The sequence below is a fragment of the Ambystoma mexicanum genome, chromosome 1q, assembly GCF_040938575.1.
Source record: "Ambystoma mexicanum isolate Mex_15411 chromosome 1q, UKY_AmexF1_1, whole genome shotgun sequence".
In the NCBI taxonomy this organism is placed as follows: Eukaryota; Metazoa; Chordata; class Amphibia; order Caudata; family Ambystomatidae; genus Ambystoma; species Ambystoma mexicanum.
Window position 1 is genome coordinate 304,703,551 of NC_090922.1, and position 24,469 is coordinate 304,728,019.

A 24,469-nucleotide genomic window follows, 5' to 3' on the forward strand; every position below is an offset into this window, starting at 1 on the left:
TTTGGATGTTTGAGGGTGTTTTGTACCGGCATTTTGCAGTTTCAGCAACCAAGAAAAAGTGATTTGAAGCAAGATTTTGAGGTTTCAGTTAGCAAAGCACTGCCTTTCCTTCTGTACTCCATCTTCAAGTGTTGTGGAGCCCAGTGACATGTTTCCGGAGTGCGATCTCTGTTCCACCACTGACAACATGCATGGCAGATTGGGCAGCCATCTTTCTGTGCTTTGCAAAGCGCAATTTTCAGAGGTTTTGGCGCACACAAGCGTTTTGCGGCCATTTCGGTGTTTTTGTCACCATCAGAACACAATGATGCCGCATGGCAGAGCAAAAGTGGGTTAAGACATCCCACAGAGCCCCCCCTCACACTTGAGTTTGAACACCCATCAAGAGGAAGTCGGGTGATTGGGATGTTCTTTCTTTCTTTGGTCCAGGTGAAGAAAGTCTTCTGCTTCTCCCATCAGTGGTGGATTGACATGCTCTCCTCAGCGGTTCTGGATGGGAGTATGGAGCGATACTCCAGGCCCCTTGGGTCTTTCCTCCCGGTCCCCGAGAGGTCCTCCTTGGTACTTAGAATCCTTGGTTTCAGTGCTATGAGACAGAACAGAGCATGGTTATGGAAATTCCCTACTACTATTCATGTAGTGGGGCAGATGCATACATTTGACATACAATGTACAATAATCCCCGCCTGTATTTCCCAATGATTTTAACATGTGGAATGGTTTTAACACTTGGAATTTTTATAGGCGTCCGGAATGTCCCCCTCTGGGTTTTCGGTTGGCGCCTCTATTTGCCGCAAAGTATGCCTGGGATGGCAACACTTCAGCTGGTTGATGTGGACCCACTTGTCTTCCTCTTCTGCCAAACTGCCCTTAGGGATGCAGATTTTGTAGGCGACTGGTGAGATTCTGTCTACAATCTCAAAAGGACCCCGCCAACTAGGGAGGAATTTGCGCTCTTTGGCTTGGTTCCTTTGGAAATTGTAGAAGTAGACCCAGCCTCCTACGTGGTATTCTTTTTTAGTTGTCTTAAGGTCATAGTGGGTCTTCTTACTGTCTGCAGATCTTTCTAGATTCCGCTGAGCATAGGCAAAAGCATATTGAATGTGTTTTCTCAGATTCTCAACATACTCATGAGATGTGGAGGCATTTATCAAGGTCTGCTCTTGGATTCTGTAGAGCAGATGCTGGGGTAGCATCATCCTTCATCCAGTCATCTTTTTGTTGCAGAAGAAGGGGTATAGCTGATGGCCATCAGGACAAGGGGTAATCGAATGTTCCAATTTGGCCAAGAATCTGCCACAAACTTTTTTAATATGTTCACAATTGTCTTGTTGTATCTCTCAACTCCATCACTAGAGGCTGGCTGGTAGGCAATGTGTAGTTTCCTTTTGACCCCAAGTATCTCCCACATCTTTGTCATCACTTCGCTAGTGAAGTGACTACCTCGGTCTGACTCAATCCTTTGGGGTAGTCCAAAATGCGAGAAGATGTGATTGATCATTAAGGCAGCTGCTGTTTCTGCCTTGCAATTTGGGACCGGGAGACAGTCCATCCATTTAGTGAACAAGCATATTATGGTCAACATGTACTTGTTCCCCCTAGAGGAGCGAATCACGGGCCTGATAAAATCGACTTGTAAATCTGACCAAGGCAGTGCCATCCCCCTCTTCTGGAGGGGAGCACGGTGTGTGAGTGATGTTGACTGAAATTGTGCACACACAAGACACCCCTTCAAGTATTGGTCGAGGTACTGCCCCATGTGTGGCCAGTATGCAACCTCTCGCAAGATTTCTAGTGTCATATGAAACCCCCGATGACCGACTGTGGCCGCATCATGGGCGTGACTTGGCATCAGGCTTCAGAATGAGGTAGGGACAACCCACTGGTCATGACCAGCTACGGATCTCCTTACCAACAAACCGTCTCGGATTCAGAACATTTTTGGACATTTCATCAACACTCTGAGATCATCTTTCCCTATGTAATCGGTATCCGTCAGGGGGAAGTTGTCAGGGTCCTTCAATGTGTTGATAAAACTTACCAATTATTGGATCCCCCTTTTGAGCTTTAATCAAATCAGCATATGGGGTCTACTTACTCTATTGTGCAGTTGAGAGTTCATTGTGAGCATTTGTCTGGGACCTAGTGATAGCAATGACCTTGATTTCCCCCACCAGAGACTCGATCTCAAGTAGATCCCATGGATGGCTCGGGTTTTGGCCAGCTGATCAGCTAGATCATTTCCAGTTTTGTCTAGTCCCTCTACTTTAGAATGACCCTTGATCTTTTTCCAGTAGATGGTCATCCTATTCGAGGTGACCAGATCATCAATATTTCATATTCGTTTCCCATGTTTCAATGGTTTGTTGTTAGCACATAGCATGCCTCTGGTTTTCCAATTAACCAGGTGCTCCACAAACCCGTTCTGTACATAATCCGAATCAGTGATTATGACCAGTTTATGGAGTTGGTGTTGGACAGCAGTGAGGATGGCTTGATGCACAGCCATCAACTCTGCCACTTGACTACTTCGGGGACTGATTTTGTACCCAGGTGAGGGTTCTGGGGCATCATTCACCCATGCATTCCCTACGCCGGCCCCAAGTTCTTTTTCCCCATTGTTGTCAACATGGTAGGAGCACCCATCCACATAGACAGTGGGCATTCCCTCACACTGGTCTTCTTCATAGACTTTGTGTGGGGAGTTAAGGTATGCCTCCATGTTGTCCTTGATTTTAAGACTTTCGTCCTTGAGACAGTTTTCTCTGGCACAATCATGCAAGTCAGCCAGACCTTGCGCGAGGGGACTCGTCTTGTTTTGGCCATATCTGACCTCCACAGGAAAGCCTTGCATGGACAGAATTCAGGAAGTAATTCGGGAATTACTCACATCTCTGGCCTGGATTCTGTCACTCTGAAGATATTGCAAAGGTTGGTGTGGAGCTTCCACTATGATGTGTTCCCCCTGGATAAACGGCCGGTAATTCTTCAATGCCCACACCGTTGCCAGGAGTGCCTTCTCACAATCGTTGAATTTTTCCTCCGCAGAGGATAAAATCTTACTCGCATAGGAGATTACTTTATTGACCTTGTCATGCTTTTGATATAATATTGCAGTCAAACATGTATTTGAGAACCCTGTCTCCAAGAATAACTCCTTGTTTTTGACAGGGCAAGCTAGGCAAGGCACTTGTGAGAGGCTTCATTTGAGTTGTCTTACTGCCTTGGCTTGTTCTGGACCCCACTCCCACTTGACCTCCCCTTCAAAAGATGGATCAGGGGGTCTTGTGATAGTTGCGTAGTCCTTAATGAACTTTCTGCTGTAATTAGTTAGTCCAAGGAGGCTCCATAGTTCCCGCAGAGTTGTGGGGTCTTTTAGTTTCTGGAGGGCTTATACTTTCTTTTCCTCTGGACAGAGACCCTGAGGAGTCATCTCATGCCCCAAGAAAATGACATGGGTTCTGCACCACAGTGCCTTTTGAAAGGAGAGTTTTTCTCCGGCAGCCCTCAACTGTGTCAGGACATAACAGATCTCTGCTCTGTGTTCCTCCACAGTTGAGCTTTTGACTAGAACATTGTCTACATAGGGCCAGGTTACCCCTTTCACCGAGGTCTGGCATGGCCTTGTGTAGAAAGATGTTAAATTATTTGCCGGAGTTAATGTATCCGACGAGAGTCCGGGTCCAAGTGTATTGCTGCCCCCCGAAGGTAAAGGCCAGCTTGTATTGGTCCTCCCTACTGACAGGTACAGTCCAGTACCCATTGTTCAGGTCAATTGCAGTGAATACCTGTGACCCCTGGATCTGGGCCAGCCCTTGGTCAATGTAGGGAACAGGCCATAGGGAAGTATGGACCCATTTTTTAAGCTCCCTTAGGTCAGCACAGAGTCTCCTCTGGCCGTTTGGTTTCAAAATCCCACGCGACTCAAGGTTCTTAATTAGTTCGGTAAGGGACTCCATTGATGCGAGAGGCAAGCGATATTGCCTCACAAACACTGGAGTCATGCCAGCGCCCGTGGGAATTGTTGTTGTGTGGATGTCGGTGCGACCACAGTCATATGAGTCCACCGCAAAGAGATCTTGAAAATCTAAGAAAACGTCTTTCAGTTTTTGCTTTTGCGCCAGAGTCTCACAGGCATCAGCTAAGTTGACTCTCTCTTCAACCATTTGCCTGAAGCCTGGAAAGACTTCTGGTTTGGCTATCTCAGCGGCCTCCTCCAGCTGGGTGGAGAAGTCCTTTGTCAAAGTGCTGATTTAGACTGATGGCTTCAGGTGGGGTAGGCAGTCCTGGTGGACTTGAAAGAACACTTCATCCCTCCTGAAGTCACAGGTCACATCTTCCTTACCATAAGGGCAGGAAGAGTACACCAGGAAATTCCCCCCATGCCGGGTGAAGATCCTGTCTGATGTTGTGTCATCGTCGTCGTCACTGTCAAAACAGTCCTTGGGGATTGGTCCTAACAGTTCATTACCTAAATCTATGCAAAAATGTCGGTCATCCACCGCCATTTCAATAATGGTGCCTGCGGCCAGAGTGATACTCTTTAGGTCTTGTGTTATCCACCTCTATTGGAATGGTGTTGTGTTCTATGTTGACTAGTGGTATTGGGTTTACCCCCAACCCTTGCTGTTGGAAGTGAGCATTGAGATGGACATAGGCATCAGGGTTTTTCAGTTTCTGACCCCTTTTAATTTTTACTTCCAGTGAGAATTGTCGGGTCCGTTCTGGAATGGTGACTTCCTCTCCAATCTGAATTTCAACTGTATATGGCTGCAGTTGTGCTGACCGAAATGCTTTCTCTGGGTCATCAAAGTCCATGCTTTGAAGTTTATTAGGTCCAAACTAATGGCAAAGCGATCGAGAATGTCACTGCCTAAGTAAAATACAGCAGCGACATCTCGCACGACCCAACAATTATGGCCTATGCTCTTGTTGCCTATGGAAATTTTGAGCATACACCTGCTAGGCAGGAGATGTTTGGAATTGGGTGTTTCCAAGTCCATTTCCCATTTGTCTAACAGTTTAAATGTGGGAATGGCTGGATCTTTTTTGGGAGTTTGCGGAACATGGCCTCGCTGATGAAGTTCTTACTGTTGTTCACACATACTCGGGCGAGAACAAATTCCTTCCTTTAACTGAATAGGGATGAACAACTACTCTCCAATTTTCTGAATATCAGCCAAGCTTTGAGCTGATTTCTCATCTTTTTGGACTGTAGGAATGGAATTTTCTGATTGTGAATTTGTATAGAATTTCAGAGTGTTTCCTTCCAGTGTGGAATGCCACCTTAGACTGGAAGGAAGGTTGATTTTCAGAAACAGAGAAAACTCCCCATCACCAGTTTGTTGTCCTACTGCAATTACTGTCACGTCGGGGATTTGATTATTCTGGAAGTGAAATTCTATTTGGTCAGGTTTTTGTTCAACCATGTGGCATGTGCCATTTAAACTAACATGTTTGACACTATGTTTCAATTTTATTGGTTGGCTAGTCTGGGTCCAGAGTACCGTGTTTACACAATCTATGAGGGGAGACAACCTACGCAGGATGTCATTCCCTAGTAAACAAGGTTTGTCCTCTGGAGTCACAACTATGACCGGGTGCTTCACCTTGTGTCGCCCAATTTTAATGTCCACATTCACAGTCCCCTCGACAGGAATTTCCTTCACGTCGAAGTTCTGAAGTTGTCCAGGAAGAGGGGTGAGAGGAATTTGGTATTTCTCCCCCTTCCCGAATTCAGTTTATCAAAGGTACTTTTTGACAGAAGGGGAACTTGGAACCAGTGTCCACCAGTGCCAAAATTGTACATTGTCGCTCTATTTGAACCAGGGCATAAAATCTTCCCTCCTTTTTCTCAAGGGGGCAACGATAATGCACATTTTTGACCAAATGGTGGGTTAATTTCTTGGCTTTGGATACTGACAGAGAGGTGATTTGGGCAGGATTTTGTTTGGAATCTTGGAAACCTGTAAGAAAAGGGTGACAGCTAGATATGGGGCAAGTTTTGGGTTTCCGTGGTTCTGATTATGGGCTGCCCTCCCCTTTCTGGAGGCATTTACCAGCATGGGTTTGAACCAGGGAATTTTCGTGCTGGTTATTCCGGGTACTGATGATGGGAGGTTTTAACTCGGTCCCCACATCTACCCAGTCTGGATTTGGAATCTTTGGGACCCATTTTTCTTTGGGAGGAGTTCCCCCATCCCTGAAGGAGAAGATCCTTTTCCCAGAATCCTCTGAGGACCCCTCTCCTTCAAACTGGAAGAATTACACCTCCTCCATAAAATGGGCCTTCTTAAGTCCTTTATTTCTTCTACCTGCCCTCTGCTCCTTGGGTGGCAAACTTTCGGGGGGCAGGAGATTTTGGTCCCGGTTCCTGGGTTACAAGGGGCTTTTCACAAGTGGGGAAGGAAGCTTCCTCCAAGGCTTTACACCCTCTTCCCCTTGTGCTTCATCCCTGGGAACCGGTGGTTTGTCGGGGTTCTTCCCCTATCATTGTTCTGGAGCACCAGACCCTGGATTTGAGGAATTCTGAGCCACCATGCTCATCTGAGGGTTCTGTTGAGCCCTCAGCATGTGACCCAGATCCTGTGCCATGTTCTGGACCTGGCGCTCTAGTTGGGACACCCACTCTGGTACAGGGTCCTCAGATCTACCCTGGGTTGATCCCGGGAAGGGTAACTATCCCTTCTTGCAAAATACCCCTGGTTCGGAAGGTTTGGGTACCCCTCCACCCTTGGCCTCTCCTCTCCCGGATTGGGCTGTCTGGGCTAAGGAAAGTGGGGAAAGAAGGATGGGTTGTTTTGGGGGTTGAATTTTGGTGGGTATCGGGGAAAGAAGTTTGGTCTGGCATTTGGGGGATTACTGCCCTCCTGGGGAAAGTGAGGAGGGAAGTTTCCTGGGTTCCCTGCTGCCTGGTTGGATCCCCCCCCTTGGGCTGGAGGAGTCCACACATAGCCCAGGATGGGTCTATTTCCCTTGTTGCGTGGGCTGATGTAGTCAGGGGACTTAGGGGTCCCATTTGTGGGGTTACCTCCTTGGCTCCCTGTTTGGGATTGGCCCGAGGACCTTCTGGGTTTGGAGTTGGTTGGATTCTGCGTGGGAAGGTTTTTAGGCCCCCCCCATCTCCAGATCTAAAATGGGGCCACCTTCACCCCCGCCACCTTAACAGCAGCAGGGTTGTTGGTTGTTTTGGGGTTTTTGCTACTATTTTTTATTTTTCAATGGCTTCTGTACTTCATAGATGTGTGTTGCTTGTTCAATGACCCAGTCTAGTGATCTTTTCTCATGAAAGCCCCTCACTAGCTGTGTCATAATATACTTAGGGAGAGCATGAAAGAAGGTGTTCACAAATTCCTTACTATCAGTGTACACCCTTCTAGTGGTCTGCGCAAAGGCGCGTTTCAATTCCTGAACAAATTCTTGTGGGGCCTGGTCTTCCCCACATTGTAAGTTGTAAGCTGCCTTGTGAGCCTATTGAGGGTTCCTATGAATGGAAAAATGTTTCAGGATGGCCGCTCTATAAGTGGACCATCTGGAATGGTTCTGATCCTCCAGCCCCGCAAAGAAGCTGGAGTACTCAGGAGAAAATGTGCACTTTACATACTATATACAGCTTTGGTTGTCCTTCAGATGAAAATTCTCCGTCATCTGCTCAAATAATTCAAGGTGCTCCCAAACTGAATATTTAGCATTTCTGTGGTATGGCGTGATGACGCTCCTAATAGCTTTTATTTGTTTCAGGGGATCCTTGAGTAAAGCCCTCTTGACTTTGTTGGCCTTTTTAGTTCTGGTCACCCTGGTCCACTCATCCTCTGACTCCGAGGCACTGCTACCAGAGGCAGCTGTCTAGTCTTCTAGACTCTCCCGGATTCTGCAAGCTTCCTTGCTCCCAAGATTGGCTGAGTACCCCCCCCCCCTCCACTTTCCCAGCTGGGAAGAGGTTTTTAGTATGCTCTTAGTGGGCCTAATCTCATGGGATTCCCCACCAAATTTTACTGCCTGATCTCTAGGTAAGTTATATTTGTAAGGATCCATCTCTCTGATTCTCCCCTCACTTGAGTCTCCCTGATCAGAGAAGATGGCCCTAGCACTTGGGAACCTGTACATAGATGCCCGCCCATCCATTTCTGGGAGGCGCTGACCTATTAGATCCATATTACCCATTGGGTTGAAGTCTACCATCCCCGTGGCACTTGGCTCATGTGAGCCAGTGGACATGGGGGTGGCAGAGTCCATGGAATGGAATAGATTAAAGTCTCTGGTGGCAAGGTTCCTGAGGTTATGCTCAAGGGTTTCCCTCTCCCATCTGACCTCATCTCTCTAAGCCCCTACTCCCTGAAGGCATGCAATAATCTGACCCTTTTGTTCTTCTATTAAGGACTTACTGGTCTCTATTAGTTCTTCCTGCATGGCTATTTGTCTAAGGAGCCTGTCATTTTTTCACAGAGGGCTTCATTTTCTCTCTGTGCTTCCTGTCTGATTTGGGAGCATTGGGCCAATTTTTGCTGCAGGAGGCTCACCTCCTGAGTTCTGTCCTTACTGGCCTGGTCATTCTTTGCCAGAGCCTCTTCCACCCTCCTGGTGTGCTCTAACAGCGTTTCATAGTCCATTTTGAGTTCACCCAGTCCCTGAAGGGCCAGGTGATTTTCTTCCACCTTTTGTTTTTAAATAGTTGACTTCCTGGCCTAAGGCGTCCCTTTCCTGAATTAGAGTACTCCTCTGTGCAGCCAGGTCGTCCCTTTGTTTTTTGAATGCTCCAGCTTTCTGGCACTCTTCATCAAATTCTGTTTGGGATTCAAGGTCTTTAAGAATTAATTTATTATTTTCTTCTTTTACTTGGTCTATCTGGTCTTGTAAAACGTGGAGCTGTTCTGCACAGACTCTGTTAAAAGTTAATTGTTGTGCCAGTTTTTGTTGGCTCCGTTTTAAAGAGTCCACCTTTCTTGACACTCTTTCTGCAGTGTCAGTAATTTGGTGTTTTGCTCTACCCTCTCTTGCTGCAGGAGATCCAGAACTTATTTTACTTTTGTCAGGTACTGTCTGGTTTCACTCTCTGATACTTGGCTCTTTTGTAGCCTTTGCTCTGCAGAGTCCAAATCAGTTTGGGTCTTCTCTAGGGATCGTACTTGACTTTCTTGGTTTTTGGCATATTTTACTTGTTCTCCAATGTGAAGGTAAGGGTACGCCGCTATTTTGGCAATTTTACATTGCTCTTCTTTGACCCTTGGGCCATATACAGCTCACTAAGTGCCTGGTGTAATGGACCCTGATCCTGCCATTTATCTAATTCTGTGGCAGTGGCTTGTTGTTTGATTTCCTGCAGCCAAACATTATCATCCTGCTCAGTCCATTCACCTCTGACAAACAATTTGTGCAGTGGGTGTTCTTTTGCCATATTAATTTCCACTGGGGTCGCCATTCCGGAAATATTAATTTCCTTCTGACTTATCTCAGGGTTACTTTTGCCTTTGCAAAACAGGCCAAACTCCTTTGAGTATTTCTATTGAAGGGTGTTTTTTACAGTGTAGCACAGTGTGGAAGCCCAACAAGGTGTATGTACCCCGTCAGTTAGCACGCTGTGTTAGACTGTCACAAGTAGTATATCTAATTCAGGATCTCGTGACGAGCCTCCAATCTGTAAGTGATTTCAATGCGGCACACAACTAAATCAATGCCTAGCGTGTAATGCACAACTGAAATACTTATTTATTTTTGTCTTGAAGTTCTTTTATTCTGAACGATGTACCACTCATATCACGCCCTTACCCTGGAACCCCTGGTCACACTGAACCAGGAATCAGGCTGGTTTGCTAAATTAAAATATTTATTTATGTATTTACAATTTAATCACACTATGTTTTAATGGGTACACAATAATCACCAATGGGGTGATGTAACACTAAATAATCTCTTTAATACAGAAGGAGTGATAGTGAGGAAAACAATTCGGCACAGAAATTATACTTTTGTGTGTGTTCAGACCAAATAGCAGTGTGGTTACTATTTCCCCCTGCACACCCCTAAACTCCCCAACAGGCCATGTAAAGAGATAAGAGGAGAGAGCAGGTATTCAGGAATGGCAGAATTCAAACAAAATCTCAATCCCAATTCCCCCCAGCAACACAAGAGAAAAACAGAATTGAATGGCAAACGGTCAGAATGGTTTTAAAGTTCTCTTGAGAATGGATTGGCTAAAAACTCTAAATATGGTTTAAATTGCTGAAATTGTTTAAATTCTTATGGGAGCCACTTTGCATAGTTGCACACAAACACTAGCAATGATTTAATACCAAGAAACAATGTGAAATCTTAAAATTAAGGTCGGAAGCAATCAAAAGCTGTTTTACACGTGTCAGAATTTCCCTAAAACGAAATTTGCAGCAAACTTTTCAGTGTGCGGTAATCACAATTACAGGATAACCGTATGGATTTGGGATGCAGTTTTAGATCTAAATTAAAGCTGCGGATGTTAACTACAAGCAGACGTTTGAATACTGTTTCTAGCTCATTCCTTGAGGGAGTTATAGACGTCTTAGTGGAGGTCGATTTTTCGAGATAGGCGCAGGAATGTGCTTTTAAAAGGACAAAAAGGATTTCTTACACTAGAGGATGACTATGAATAAATGGATACCACACAAGAACACAGCCACTTGATCAGGGCAACTGCCTGCAGTGGTTCCGCCTTCTTCAGATGAAATATCAGCGCAAAGATAGTTTTAACAATACTAGCACAGGAGGAAGATAGGAAGGATAGGATAGAGAGTTCAGGCAATTCAAAATAACTCCTAACAATGCAGGTTCTGAATAAAAGATAGGATGGATTTAAGATTGTGATTGGACTAAGCAAGGTACTTATGCTAGTGACACTTTTCTATCTATAGATACTCACTATACATGTTTCAAATGGAACCGTCAGGATTCTGGTCAGGGATTCTGATCAGGGATTCTGGTGAAGGAATCTGGTCAGGACAGACTGCTGGGCACATGGGATTTTGGCAGCGTCAAGGCGCTCTGGACACCGCACTGCAGGACTGGACTGGATCTGCAATGCACTCTGGTCACAGCACGGCACAGGATTGGATTGAACCACCCTTCTTGGTTCTGAAGATAATTATATTAGCAGGCAAGCAGTACAGCACATCCCGGCTGTCTCTTGTTCCCCTTAGGTTTCTGGAGTTGGTTCTGGAAATTTAAGGCCTAGCTGAGAATGGTTCAGCTATACAATGGGCCTTTCTGCTTTGCCGAGTTTGTGGAGTCTGGATCAAGAAAGATGGAAAGTTCTGCGGCAGGGTGCTCTGCCAGAATCAGAATAGTGGGTGAATCTGTCTGTCCTTATCTGCCTTCTCCTGTCTCTATTTATGCTTATGATAAAGGGCGTGTGTGTGCTGGTTTAGCCTAAGCTCGCCCCTTTGACAGGGATTGGTCAGGATCTCAATCTCAGCCTTGATAGGAGCAGAAAACCGTTTGTCATCTTTATGGTGTGGGTTTATGAAGCTTAGATTCCACCCCTGGCCTTTTGAACACAAAATCTACTTTTGATACAATACATATTTCCACATGTGCAACCTCTACAACAGAGGTCTTCAAACTGTGGGGCATCAAAAGGGAGGCGCCAGAGCCCTGCATGAAATGTAAAAAATCTTTTTTTTTTAGATTGGAGGAAATGGGAAGGGTACTCATACACGAAGGGCTCCCACAATTGGTTTGAAAAAATGACTCTTCGAAATTGTTATCATAGAGAAAGATCTCTAGAGGATTTTTTATGTTGTAATTGCATGAGTCAAAAACCCAGCAACACAATTTACAGAGAGAGAATAGACATCATCAATGGTTTGTTGGACCATAACAGAACATAAACGTAAATGCTTTAAAACACCATTTACCACCAATGCTCGGGACAAAGTTGAAAATGGTGTGTGTGCAACAAACCCAACCTCTGTGGAGGTTTGTCAAAACAGACACAGTTCAATTGTGAAACAATTCAAAGCGGAATTCTAAAGACAACGTAAAACAACTAAGAGGCAACGGATAAGATTTTTCATGTGTGAACAGCAATCTGCTGTGAATTCGGGGAGTAGTATGTCTAAACCAGGTGTTTCGGCCGTTTAGAATTGGGCTAAATGAGCCTCATCTTTGGGACGGCCATCATCAGGACAAGGTTCTGTACACAGGCGTCTAAGCTGTGGGGAAGGGAGATCACAATCAGGTGGGTGTATGAGCCGCAGAACTAATTTAAATTGACTGAATCAAAAATGTGTAGTCACAAAATAGAAAACACACAGCTTACCTATGTAGCAATTGATAGGCACTGTATTAGAGATCCATACGCCACACTGGGCTGGTCTCTAGGTACTCTTGTTGTGTTAAACAGCAAAAAGGGGGGAGTGAGTCTAAACCCCAACCGTTATGTACATAATAAATATAAATGTACACAAAGCATAAAACGTGTCTTACCTTTCACCGAATAACTACAGGTGAAAAGGTCCAATGTGTTGTAAAGCGGTCAGCCATCAAAGGTATGGCTGCAAGTAAACAGAAAGTCACATTTAAGTGTCTGAATGTAACGACTGCTCATGTAGAACTAAAAGTGCCCATGCTGGCGAATTTACCTTTGGTGGTGGGCCAGATAGGCTGTCAAAAGGCTGCGTGCAGAGAGCGGGGCATCTTCGAGTGACTGAAGGAGCACACTGCACAGCGTGGGAAAAAGCTGTTGCCAAGGCTGCATGAGTGTTTTATATGGCAGCCATGTTAGGATCAGGCTGAAATCAAGCAGCCAGAGAAAAAATGTATAGCGCTCGAGCTGGTGGAGCATAGTGATAATAAATCAATTTAGAGGGAACACGGGATACACATCTGTCTTAAAAATTAATTTAGGAGCTAAAATTAGCCAACTGGTTGTCATGGTAACCGTCATGTGACTCATACACAAAAATCATGCATCAACTGAGTGTAAGAATACCTCATGGGGATGTTAACAAATTCGTTGAAAAGTCGGCGCATGATTAGAAAATGGGCCCAATATGTACAGCTCTTGGAATGCATCGGCAAATAGTAAAGCAATAATAAATACATAGCACATAATGCAGGTACATAATTGCATAGTCATAGAAAGCCGCAAAATGCATTAATAGGTACAACTCTTGGAATGCATAGACAATAGTAAAGCAATAATAAATACAAGGCACGTGGTGCAAGTACATAATTGCATAGTCATAGAGAGCCACAGAGTGTACTGATTAAATACCAGCCGTGGGCAAAAGAACATATAAATTGTACCGCTATCCTAAATAGATGGCAAAAGAGAGCCGCAACAAAATGCTCACTAAATGTGCACACAGACATAAGAATTGGACTGGATGGAAATCGATGTATAGAAAACCGAAAAAACAGTGGCATTTTTTGGAAAAACATTCTAGTAGGCATACCGGAAACATTGTTTGGTCTAGATGTAAAAATATCTAAACAAATGAATGTTCAAGAAACCAAAAAACAACATTTTTTAGAACAGTGTTACAATGGACATTCAAGTGTGTCAAAGATGGTTTAAAGAAAAGACTTCCATTCCACTGAAATGTTTAAGCCAGAATTTACGGTGTTAAGTCTGTGCACCCACCGTTGCTCTAACTGAGTCAATGTTTTATTCAAATCCCCACCCCTCCTTGTCGGGGTCACTTTCTGAAGAACAAACCACCTTAAATCTGTGTCTTTGTGATTTTTACTAGTAAAATGTTCTACTAGGGGCTTGTCTGGTATTTTGTTCCTGATGCAGGAACGATGCTCGGAAATGCGCATTTTAATTGCATGTACTGTTTTCCCCACGTATAGAAGATTGCATGGACACTGTATGATGTATATAACACCCTTGGTGTTACAATTGGTGAAATCATTCATAGTCGATTGCACCTTATCGTGTTCAAATGATTTCTTTTGTAGGGTCAGAGGGCAGGCGACACACTGGCCGCACTTATGGTGTCCAGAGAAAGGTGGTAGATCCCAGAGTGTGCGCTGTGGTTGGGAGGGTGGCTCTATGAAAGTATGGAGGAGAGCATCTTTTAAACTCCTGTTTTTCTTAAATGCGAAACATGGTACATGCTGCAATGTGCCGGGATGGGCTACCAAGTGCCAATTCTTTTTAATCGTTTTCTGGATCAGTGGACTCAAGGGTCCAAAAGTGGTGACACACACAAGTCTACCCAGGTCTTTTTTTGGTTTTGTGCTCAAACAGATCTCTCTGGGAGTGTATCTTGCTCTTTTTTTCGCTTGGTTGATGGCTTTTTTGGATAGCCTCTTTCAATGAGTCGTTGGGTTAATCCTTCTGCATTTAGATGAAACTTTTCCAACTCTGAACAATTTCTATGAATACGTAGGAACTGTCCGTAGGGTAAGTTATACTTGAGGCCCATTGGATGGTAGCTGGTAAAGTGCAATAAAGTATTGCGGTCTGTTGGCTTGCGAAAGAGCTCAGTTTTTAGTCGGTCTCCCGTTTTATAGATGTGAAGATCAAGGAAGTCTATGTGATGGTGGTCCCACTGCATCGTGTTGATGTGGGTATTTCTCAAATTGATCCATGTATGAAAATCTTGTAGTTCAGCAGGTGTCCCTTGCCAGATGATAATTATATCGTCAATGTACCTTTTCCATAGTACGATGTGATCCTGGAAAGGATTTTCTGGTGTTAAGACATAGTTGGCTTCATACCGGGCCATATAGAGATTGGCAATATCGGGGGCAAAAGTAGCGCCCATACTCACGCCCTTCACCTGTTTGTAGATCTGGTCTTGAAACATAAAGAAGTTTTCTGACATTGCAAGTCTAATGCACTCGAGAATGAAATTAGTGGGTGTAGATTCTTGGTCCGCTCTTGTGTTCAAAAAATCACGTATCGTTTCAAGGCCTTCTTGTTGGGGTATGGATGTGTAAAGGGCCTCAACGTCCATTGTGACCAAAAGGGTATCGGTGGTGAGGACAATGTCATCAAGTAAATTGATTGTGCTAGTAGTGTCCTTAAGGTAGGACGGCATCTTCATTACAAATGGTTTCAGAAAAAATCTGTGTATAAGGACAAGGGTTCCAAGAGGGATTCACAGGCTGAAACAATCGGTCTTCCAGGTGGTTGTTTGGAATTCTAATGCATCTTGGGAAGAATGTAAAAAGCCGGGATACGCGGACTGGTTTTGTTGAGGAACCTCTTTTCGTCTTCGCATATCCAGCCTTGCGTGAGAGCATGTTGTGTGAGGCTCGTGATCTCATCTTGGAGGTCCTTTGTGGGATTGTGGGCCAAAGGTAAATAAGCGTCACGGTCGCTTAGTAACCGTAGGAATTCGATATTGTAATCAGATGTGTCCCAGATGACTATGCCGCCTCCCTTGTCTGTGGGCTTAATAGTTATTGATCTGTCAGTTTCCAGACTTTTCATGGCAATCCGTTCTTCTCTATCTAGATTGTCCTGGTGAAAATGTTCTTTTTTGAAACCAGCCATTACGGTCTTGATGACAATTTTTTCAAAAGTAATTCTCTCACCTGGGGTGGAGCCCGGTGGGGGATAGAATTTAGAGTGTTCTTTCAGACCCGTAATGTTCTCTGTGTTTCGGCGTGGGTCTACTGTAGCTTCCGTATTGGATGGTATATAAATTTCAAAGAAATGTTTTAAACGAATATTCCTAAAGAATTTCCATAATTCAAGTTCCATTTCAAAAGGTCGTGCCCTTTGGGCGGGGACAAAAGATAGACCCTTACCTAGGAGCCGCAATTCTGATGCGGTCATGGTCCGGGAGGATAAGATGAAGACTGGTATCCCTGATTCTGCCCTTGGTTCTGCTACCATTGGCGCGTTCTCATGCGCTGCCCTGACTGGGCCGGGCGTCTCTTCGGTCGTCCTCTTTGTACGCCCCTGGGAAAAAAAGGTTGTGGTGGCTGTCCTGTTAATCCAGTTAAACTAGAGGCACTGCCACTTCCACTCGATGAAGTAGCTGCGAAGTTTACTGATCTGTTTCTCCTGTTAGAATATTGACTTGCTTGAAGATCAGTGTAGTACGTAGGTCTGAGGAATGGGTAAGTTTTTTCTTCTGAATAGTTAGCTAGATCTTTTTTAAACTTGTCAACTTATCTATCAAGAGTTAAGTTCTTGAACTTAGTAATCTCCAATTCGAGCTTGTCTAATTTGTCCTTTGCATCCTGGATAGATTTATCCTCACGGAACTCTTTCTCTAGGTTAAGCAATTCTGCACCCTGTTTGTCGCATTCCTCTTTAGCCGTATCTATGACCAGTATTAACTAGTCACGGCTACATTTATTCCCCACCCCACTGAAGTGTTTCGTTTTGATTCAGTCAATTTAAATTAGTTCTGCGGCTCATACACCCACCTGATTGTGATCTCCCTTCCCCACAGCTTAGACGTCCTGTGTACAGAACCTTGTCCTGATGATGGCCGCCCAAAGATGAGGCTCATTTAGCCCAATTCTAAATGGCCGAAACACCTGGTGTAGACATACTACTCCCCGAATTCACAGCACATTGATTGCTGTTCACACATGAAAAATCTTATCTGTTGCCTCTTAGTTGTTTTACGTTGTCTTTAGAATTCCGATATGAATTGTTTCACAATTGAACTGTGTCTGTTTTGACAAACCTCCACAGAGGTTGGGTTTGTTGCACACACACCATTTTCAACTTTGTCCCAGGCATTGGTGGTAAATGGTGTTTTAAAGCATTTACGTTTATGTTCTGTTATGGTCCAACAAACCATTGATGATGTCTATTCTCTCTCTGTAAATTGTGTTGTTGGGTTTTTGACTCATGCAATTACAACATAAAAAATCCTCTAGAGATCTTTCTCTATGATAACAATTTCAAAGAGTCATTTTTTCAAACCAATTGTGGGAGCCCTTCGTGTATGAGTACCCTTGAACCTATTCATTGGTGTATTTTGTTTCTGATTTAACCCTCCTGGGTAGAATAGGTTCCATACCAGGAGTCCAAATTATTTGATTCGGAAATGGGAAGGGGCAGCTCACATGGTCAGACTGGACCATAAAACCGTCTTAAGCACTAATGACAAAATGGCCAGCAATTGCAAATGGATATTCAGTCCTTTAGTCACAGACTGTTTGAATAGTACCCAAGGGGTTGTTTTTGGTTCAAATGTAAATAAATTGTGATTTTTAAAGAATATTTATTCAGCAACAATGGTCAAAACTACTAGCTGCATAGTGAAGTAACTCCTCAAACTGGCCCACATTGGCCAAAGAAGTGGGCCATTTTGACTGGCCTACACTAGCATTTTGCATTTTTGGTACGTTCATCGCCCTATTGCCCTATAGGCCAGTCCAAGACTGCCAGCTCATCCATAATGGGTGAGGGGGTGTCCACCCACTGGCCGCCTCACCCATTATAGAGGAGCCGAGGAGCCAGCCCAGTGAAACACTGAGCACTCCCTCAGCTGCTTTTTCCAGCTGAGGGAGTGCTGCTGGGCTGGCTGTACTGTCAAAGGGAAACACTGTTTGCCATTGACAGTTCATTTCCCCAGCCGCACATGATCACTGAGCCATGCAACGCTGGGGGTGTTTTGCTTCGCCAGCCTTGCATAGCTCATTGGAAATGGTGGCTGGGGCACTGCATGTATTTATGTGTGAGGAGGGTGCTCCTGCGCCTCCTCGCACATATGGGCAGAGCAACCTGGAGTGGGGCATTTTAGCAACCACGCGCAGGCCCCTGCAGAAGGTACGTTTATGGTGATTTATTTTTTATTTAAATGTGTATGGATGTGTGTATGCTTGTGTTATGGGACTGTAGTGGGAGCAGGATGGGTGACAGCACTGGGATAGTGGTGGGAGTAGGGTGGGGAGAGACCACGGTCTGTACTGGGAGTAGGGTGCGGTAACAGCACGCAAAAGTTCATAGCGATTTCTACATAATGTCCATCTGGCACTTTTGGGGTGGGGGCCCGACCTGCCCAAACTTTGCTCAGGGGCCCAGGCCAAAAAGGTTTGAAGACCACTGCTCTATAACAACCACATATACAGGTTACATATTTTTACAGCAGCTACTCCTCCAAATTCCGCAGCTGTAAGATCTTGTGTCTACTTTTCCCAGAATTTTGCCCTTTTCATCAGGAACACAATGTTCCATTTATCAGCAAATTTCTACAAGTGTGCGCATATAAAGTGGCCATAAGTGTATAAAGTTTCATACTTCTATCAGAAATACATTTGGTGTAAAATCTAATTTTCTGCTGTTTCCTTATAAATTATGTCACACGATCTTGCCGCTTCTTGAAATGTGCAGGCAAAAATTTGATTTACCATTCTGTTATTTTTGTGTTCTTGACAGTTTTCAGTGGCACGTTATAGGTATTTAAACAAAATGTTTTTTTTTAATGTCTAGCCACAGATGGTTGTTTGTCTCCGCCTCTTTTTGTCTCCCTTCAGTTCAGGAGAAGTCTCCTCCCTGTTTCCTTGGCAGAGGCATTTTTACGACTGTTCACACCTGGCATTTCCTTTAGCTGGAGGATGTCCATTGTTTAGTCCTGGGCTCACCAGCAATTCCCACATCCCCGTGAGTTTCAGCTGGGGGGAAGTGTCCTCCTTTTGTGAGGAAAGCTGTTATTCCAGTTTGGGTGGTTTTAGCCAGGCATAAATTTAAATGTTATTTCTGTTGCATTTTTCCTGAGTTTAAAACAAACTTGTGATTTCTAAATATCAGCTAGAATACTTATTCATGATTTTAAACCATGTGATAAAAACAGTTACAACATAGGTTACTCTCAGCAACAGGCCACTTAGATTGCAACATTTGATTTCAGTTTATACAGGTTTTAAAGTTTTAATCAGGCTTCTGACAGCTGTCATTCAGGCGCCCAGATTTTGACAGATTCCACAGGCAGGAAACTTTTGCTGTGGATGTTTCTTTGATACTTTCAGCTGCCACTTTTGGTGTGGAAATCCCTGATGCTTTCAGCTTTTCAGTACATTGTATGTTCACAATGATTTCTTATACTAAGTGAATTGTAGCACCCAGTAAAATGTTTGGATGTTTGAGGGTGTTTTGTACCGGCATTCTGCAGTTTCAGAACCCAAGAAAAAGTTATTTGAAGCAAGATTTTGGTGTTTCAGTTAGCAAAGCACTGCCTTTCCTTCTGTATTCCATCTTCACATGCTGTGGAGCCCAGTGACATGTTTCAGGAGTGCGATCTCTGTTCCACCACTGACAACATAAATGGCAGATTGGGCAGCCATCTTTCTGTACTTTACAAAGCGCAATTTTCAGAGGTTTCGGCGCACACAAGGGTGTTGCGGCCATTTGTGTTTTTGTCACCATCAGACCACAGTGATGCCGCATGGCAGAGCAAAAGTGGGTTAAGACATCCCACACTGCTGTAGAGAGATTGGGTTGTACCCTGTGATCAACGAGGATGATAGTGCAGAGGGTTGATGTGCATGCTGCAGGGATGTGTGTGTGTGTGATCTAGAAGTTACAAGTTCCCATTTCATATTCGTCTCACATGTTTTTTTGTGGTTGGTACAGAGATATATGCACATAAGTTGTTAATTGTATTTTGGAGCCTTTTTCCATGCACCAGTGTCCCCCCCAAATCCTCCCCTCCCGCCTCTACTGTGGACGTATCACAGAACATGGAATGATTATCTCTGATTTCATTTAGACAGCTGTTTGTTGTGAGCATTATTCCATGTTTCTGTGATACAATGGGCACCGATTTAAGGGACCATCACTGGGTATTTGACTAAGATCTGACCCGAGGTGCAGGCAATACAGGCAGTTGAGGGGCAGTGGTTCAGGGATGTCAACCTAGCCGACCAGAGACGGGATGTGTGCTGTACTGACCTACGTCTACAGGCAGATAAAGGGGAGTGAGTAAGTGGGGACCCATTCAAAGAAGAGACAGACATGGCTAGTGCATGGCAAGGGTACCGTACAGCCACTGAAAGGGAGGGTCCTAGGTAGGGTCAGGTGATGAAGGCAGGGCAGCAGTGCAGTCAATGAAGGAAGTATCGGAGTGCGCAGGAAATTTAGAACGTTAGGCACCAGGAATGCAAGCAATAAAGGAAAGGGCTACATGCTAGAGGAGCCACCAATGATGGGAGGGAGCAAGGTCCTGCCAAGGACAGATGAGTCAAGAGTGCAGACGTTCACATAAAAAGGAAAGTGCAGGCAAAAGGAAGGATCAATAGATGGATCAGTGGAGCAAGAAATGTAGGTAAGAGTCGTGAAGTGGGTAATGACATGAGGACCTGTCATTGGATGCAGCGCCACTGGTGCTGCATCTTGTAAAGGCAAGGACTCCAGTTGCAGTGTAGTAATAGAATGTTAGGACTGGAATTCCTGATGAGCTGCAGTCATTCGGTCATGCTGCAATCATTTATTTCCTTATTCCTTTTGAGAACTGCTCTGTTTGCAGAAGGGATTCTGCTGCCTTGATCGCTAATTGTAAAATCAAGACCCTAAAATAAGCAAGCATTAGATCAGGTGACAGAGCCTGTGCCAGCATTATCTGACTAGTGTGCTTCCCACTCAAAAAACTGCAAGCATGGAGGTTGGCTGGTTAGCCATAAGGGCGGACTGCTTTTTCTGGCCCTAGTGAAGTTATTTGATGATTACAAACAAAGGCTCATACGGGTAGAAAACCTCTAGCTCGGGAATTGACATGGCCTACGTTCCTAATGTCCTCTTCAAGGGAACTAAGTACCAGAGCTCTAAATGGCTCCAAGCCACTGATTGTAGCCTAGAGAACCCCATTAGCCTTAGCAACAGCTGCGACCAGCAATTGCTTTTGAGTCCTACTATATGTATGTGATTTAACTCAATCTTTGGGAATTCTTCTACAGGTGTAGGACCCAGCAGTCAGACTGCTCTGATTGCCAGTATGCCTGCTGTTCCTTATCTTTGTTTGAAGTATTATTCCCCTCTGTAAAATAAAAACTGAATTTCCTTCTGTATTCAGTTCCACAGAGTAATGCACTTGAGTGAAGCTCTGTTTACGTGTGGATAACCTGACATCCTTGAGAAAATTGGATCAAGGTAAGAAATAACAGGTAATGGTAATACTTAAGTGGTCCTTTGTAAAAAACAAAGGAGACTATGTCTGTTGTTAGGACAAAAGTAGCCCCTGGAAGTCATGGGTGATTTAAGCATGTCCGATGCATCACATATCCGGGTTATTATAATCCCTGGCTATCAGTGAAAAGGTGTCAACAAATACAGTTACCCCGACATACATCGAAGGACAATGGGTTTAATGGATAGGGTCTATGACTTGGTTCTATCCTGATTCAATATTAACAGGTTCCTAAATTGGAGATCCTTAGAGTAAATCTACAAAAACCTCTAATCACAGTATAAAAATTACAGGATTTTACATCTGTAAGGACAACATTAAAAGAAGCAAAACCTAGAAAAGAAAAATGTAAAATTAAAAGGAGGAGGAAAATGACATTAATCAATAATCCTGCTTCAGTTAAGTACAAGCAATCATATGTTTATTCTATTATCTGTACCTCAAATAAATCACCTGTTTCAAAAATGCAACAACATTATAAAAAAAAAAACGAAATGAACAAGCAATACAAAATGAGTAAAGTCATGTGAGGATATCAATTGTAATCCTTTGACAGTTCTAATCATAACTTTCAGTCAATTGTGATATAAAAACAAGGGATGGTTTGAAAGTAATTTTTACAAAGTGTGTCAAACAAAAGCTATGTTCCAGATTCAGGCTAATAATTCAATAAGCCCATTGCACGCTGGGGGAGGAGTTTCAAAGTCACCCTTAGAAATGAAAAAGTGATTTTAGAAGACAATAAAATGTTCTAGGGTCATGGGGTAAAATATATCTTTGCAAATGTGGAAGTTAGTAATTCAGCAAAATGTACAGATGGGGAACAGTTTTGTTCTGGGGTTCCCTGTGTTCTTCACGTTTCGGCGGTCATTGACTGTACCAACTCTGCCTTCATCAGGGCTCCGAGTTAAGGACCCTGCCGGGACCTTTGATCCCAATTTCTCAACCTAAATCATCTATGGAGAACTACTTGAACAGTCTGGTGGTCACGTAATTAATGTTGCATGTAGGGGCCTATAGGTGTGTGAGATGCGGGTCTGTCTGTTCAGGAGGAGGGGAGCTGATCAGGCATCCGTGTTGTCCTGAATTTTGGTGTCTGGATTATATCCAGATGTGGATATACTCCAATCTGTTTGTGGTGGGGGCAATTACTGGCTTGGTGCCCTGTTACTCCTACTCCTTCGGCTGTTGCTGTCCGCAGCGTATACTCTGAAGGATCGAGTGTCAGTGAAAAGGGCCTAAGTGTAGACGCTGTACATTTAAAAAAACAGAATTCAACAGTCTGACAAAATTCAAATAGTTCAGAAACAAGCTCACCACCATTTGTGCGTGCTTTGTAAAATTCCAAATGCAGGCATGTGATTTGGTAACATCTCTGATGATTGATGTGCTGCCAGTGCCATCAAATCTTAAGATTTATGATTAAGTTTAATTTTACTCTAAAGGAGTAAAACATCTGGCAATAGTGGGAAAACCAGCTACTTCTTAAGAACGAGAGAGACAGCACGCTGCACTAGAGTAGCAGGATTGTTGTGTCAAAAGGTATATGCCTGCCTCAGTTCTTACTTTCTGTGTGTAGGATCAAAAATATTCAATTCATAGGTTAGGTGTTCTGATGCCACCTGAATCGCTAACCTATTGTACATTTTGAAGATAAATACTGTTGAAGCGTAACTGCTATTGCCATTCCTAGGATTGAAAGCACGAAGATTGAGAAAGCACAGTCTAGGCAGCTGGTGCAGCCAGTCCAGCCTCTGGGAAGAACATTGCAAGCAGGAGGAGATACAGATTGATACCATTTATATGACCTTTCAATAACTCATGTGCCCTTCCATGCTCTGTGGCAAAGTCACAGTGAAGTGCGAGGAAGCACAGTCATGGCAGCTGGGGGCCAACCACTGTAGGCTCTGGGGGGAACATCACAACAGGAGCAGCCGCAGATTGATGCCACTTGTGTCGCCATTCAAAAGCTCTGCTCTGCGGCAAAGCAACGACAAAGCATGAGGAAGCGTACTTGTGACAGCTGGGGGCAGCCACTATAGGCTCTGGGAGGACATCACAAGCAGAAGGAACTCCACATTGATCCCAGATGTTTCCCCATTTAAATACTCTGCTTTATGGCAAAGCCGAGGCAACGTGCAAGGAAACACAGTTATGGCAGCTGGGGACAGTCGCTCTAGGCTCTGGGAGTAACATTGCAGGGAGGAAGAGCTGCAGATTGATCCCTCCTGTGTCCCCTTTCATAAACTCTGCTCCAAGTTGAAGCCCCAGCAAAGTCTGAGGAAGAACCGTCATGGCAGTCTGGGCAGTGAGTAGTGAGTCATCAGTGCCTTTTGTGCTCCACATAGGTTTGCCGGCTGCACAGGAACACTGCTATAACCCTGATGCAGTACAAAAGATACAAATGCTGCTAGACATATACTGACTCTCTTTGCATTTAAATTGTTCATAAGTGGGTTGAATACAATGGGCCTCATTACAACTCAGGCGGTAAGGGTTTTACGATGGCGTAAACAGCGCCGACCCTTACCGCCTGAGTACGAGGTCCCTTAGCGCCATGGCGGATTTAACACCTGCTTTTAGCAGGTGTTAAAATCCATGGCGCTAAGGGACCATGGAGTTAATTACGCCACCGTAATTTACGGTGGCGTAATTAACGCCTTCCCCACTCCCATTATGCCCTATGGGGCAAAAATGGGAATGGGGAAGGGTAAATGGGGATTGGGGACTTACCGCCCCGCCAACCTCGGAGTGGGGCGGTAAGTCCGCCAACCACCATGGCGTAAACGTAGTTTACGCCATGGTGGTAAAGTCACGGCCCAGGCGGTAACTTACCGCCTGGGTCGTAATGAGGCCCAATAAGTTCAAAAAAATGTATTTATAAAATTGAATTTTTTCATACCATGTTTATTTTTTAATTATTTGATTTTCATTTTATTCTTTTTTCTTTATATAAACATTGTTATCACATAAACAGTAATACAAAAATACAAAAATACACAATTAACAATCACTCATTAGTATTGCATGAGAAACCTGAGTGAAGAGCAATTAAACCTAAAATCTCATTTAATACAAATTCATTGTCTAAAAACACCACGCCATACTGTGATCTCATATACACCCATTCCTCTCAATCACTTCCATCCTCATTCAAAATAACCATTCATACATATGCAAAAAAACGCAATGAAGACCTTTTGGTTAGAACAAACCAGTGGGCCTGAACTTTAGGCTCTTGATGTTAGACATTGTTCATTGCCACAAAAATACATCACTCTTATTCTATAATGTTGACATATATTACAATCGTTCTAATATATTAAATTGCCACAACTATGTTATACAAGAAAGAACCACACATTTTTCTTCCTGAAAATATTTTTAAACTGTTGTCA

At 44.0% G+C, this 24,469-nt stretch overlaps 1 long non-coding RNA gene across 1 annotated transcript in view; it reads left to right on the plus strand.

Moving 5' to 3' along the window:
- Positions 1 to 24,469, plus strand: part of LOC138527622 (uncharacterized) — a 113,801-nt gene that overhangs the window by 54,312 nt on the left and 35,020 nt on the right. The window contains exon 3 of the long non-coding RNA XR_011283960.1: positions 20,958 to 21,034. This is a non-coding gene — a long non-coding RNA (uncharacterized lncRNA). The remainder of the gene's footprint in view (positions 1 to 20,957; positions 21,035 to 24,469) is intronic.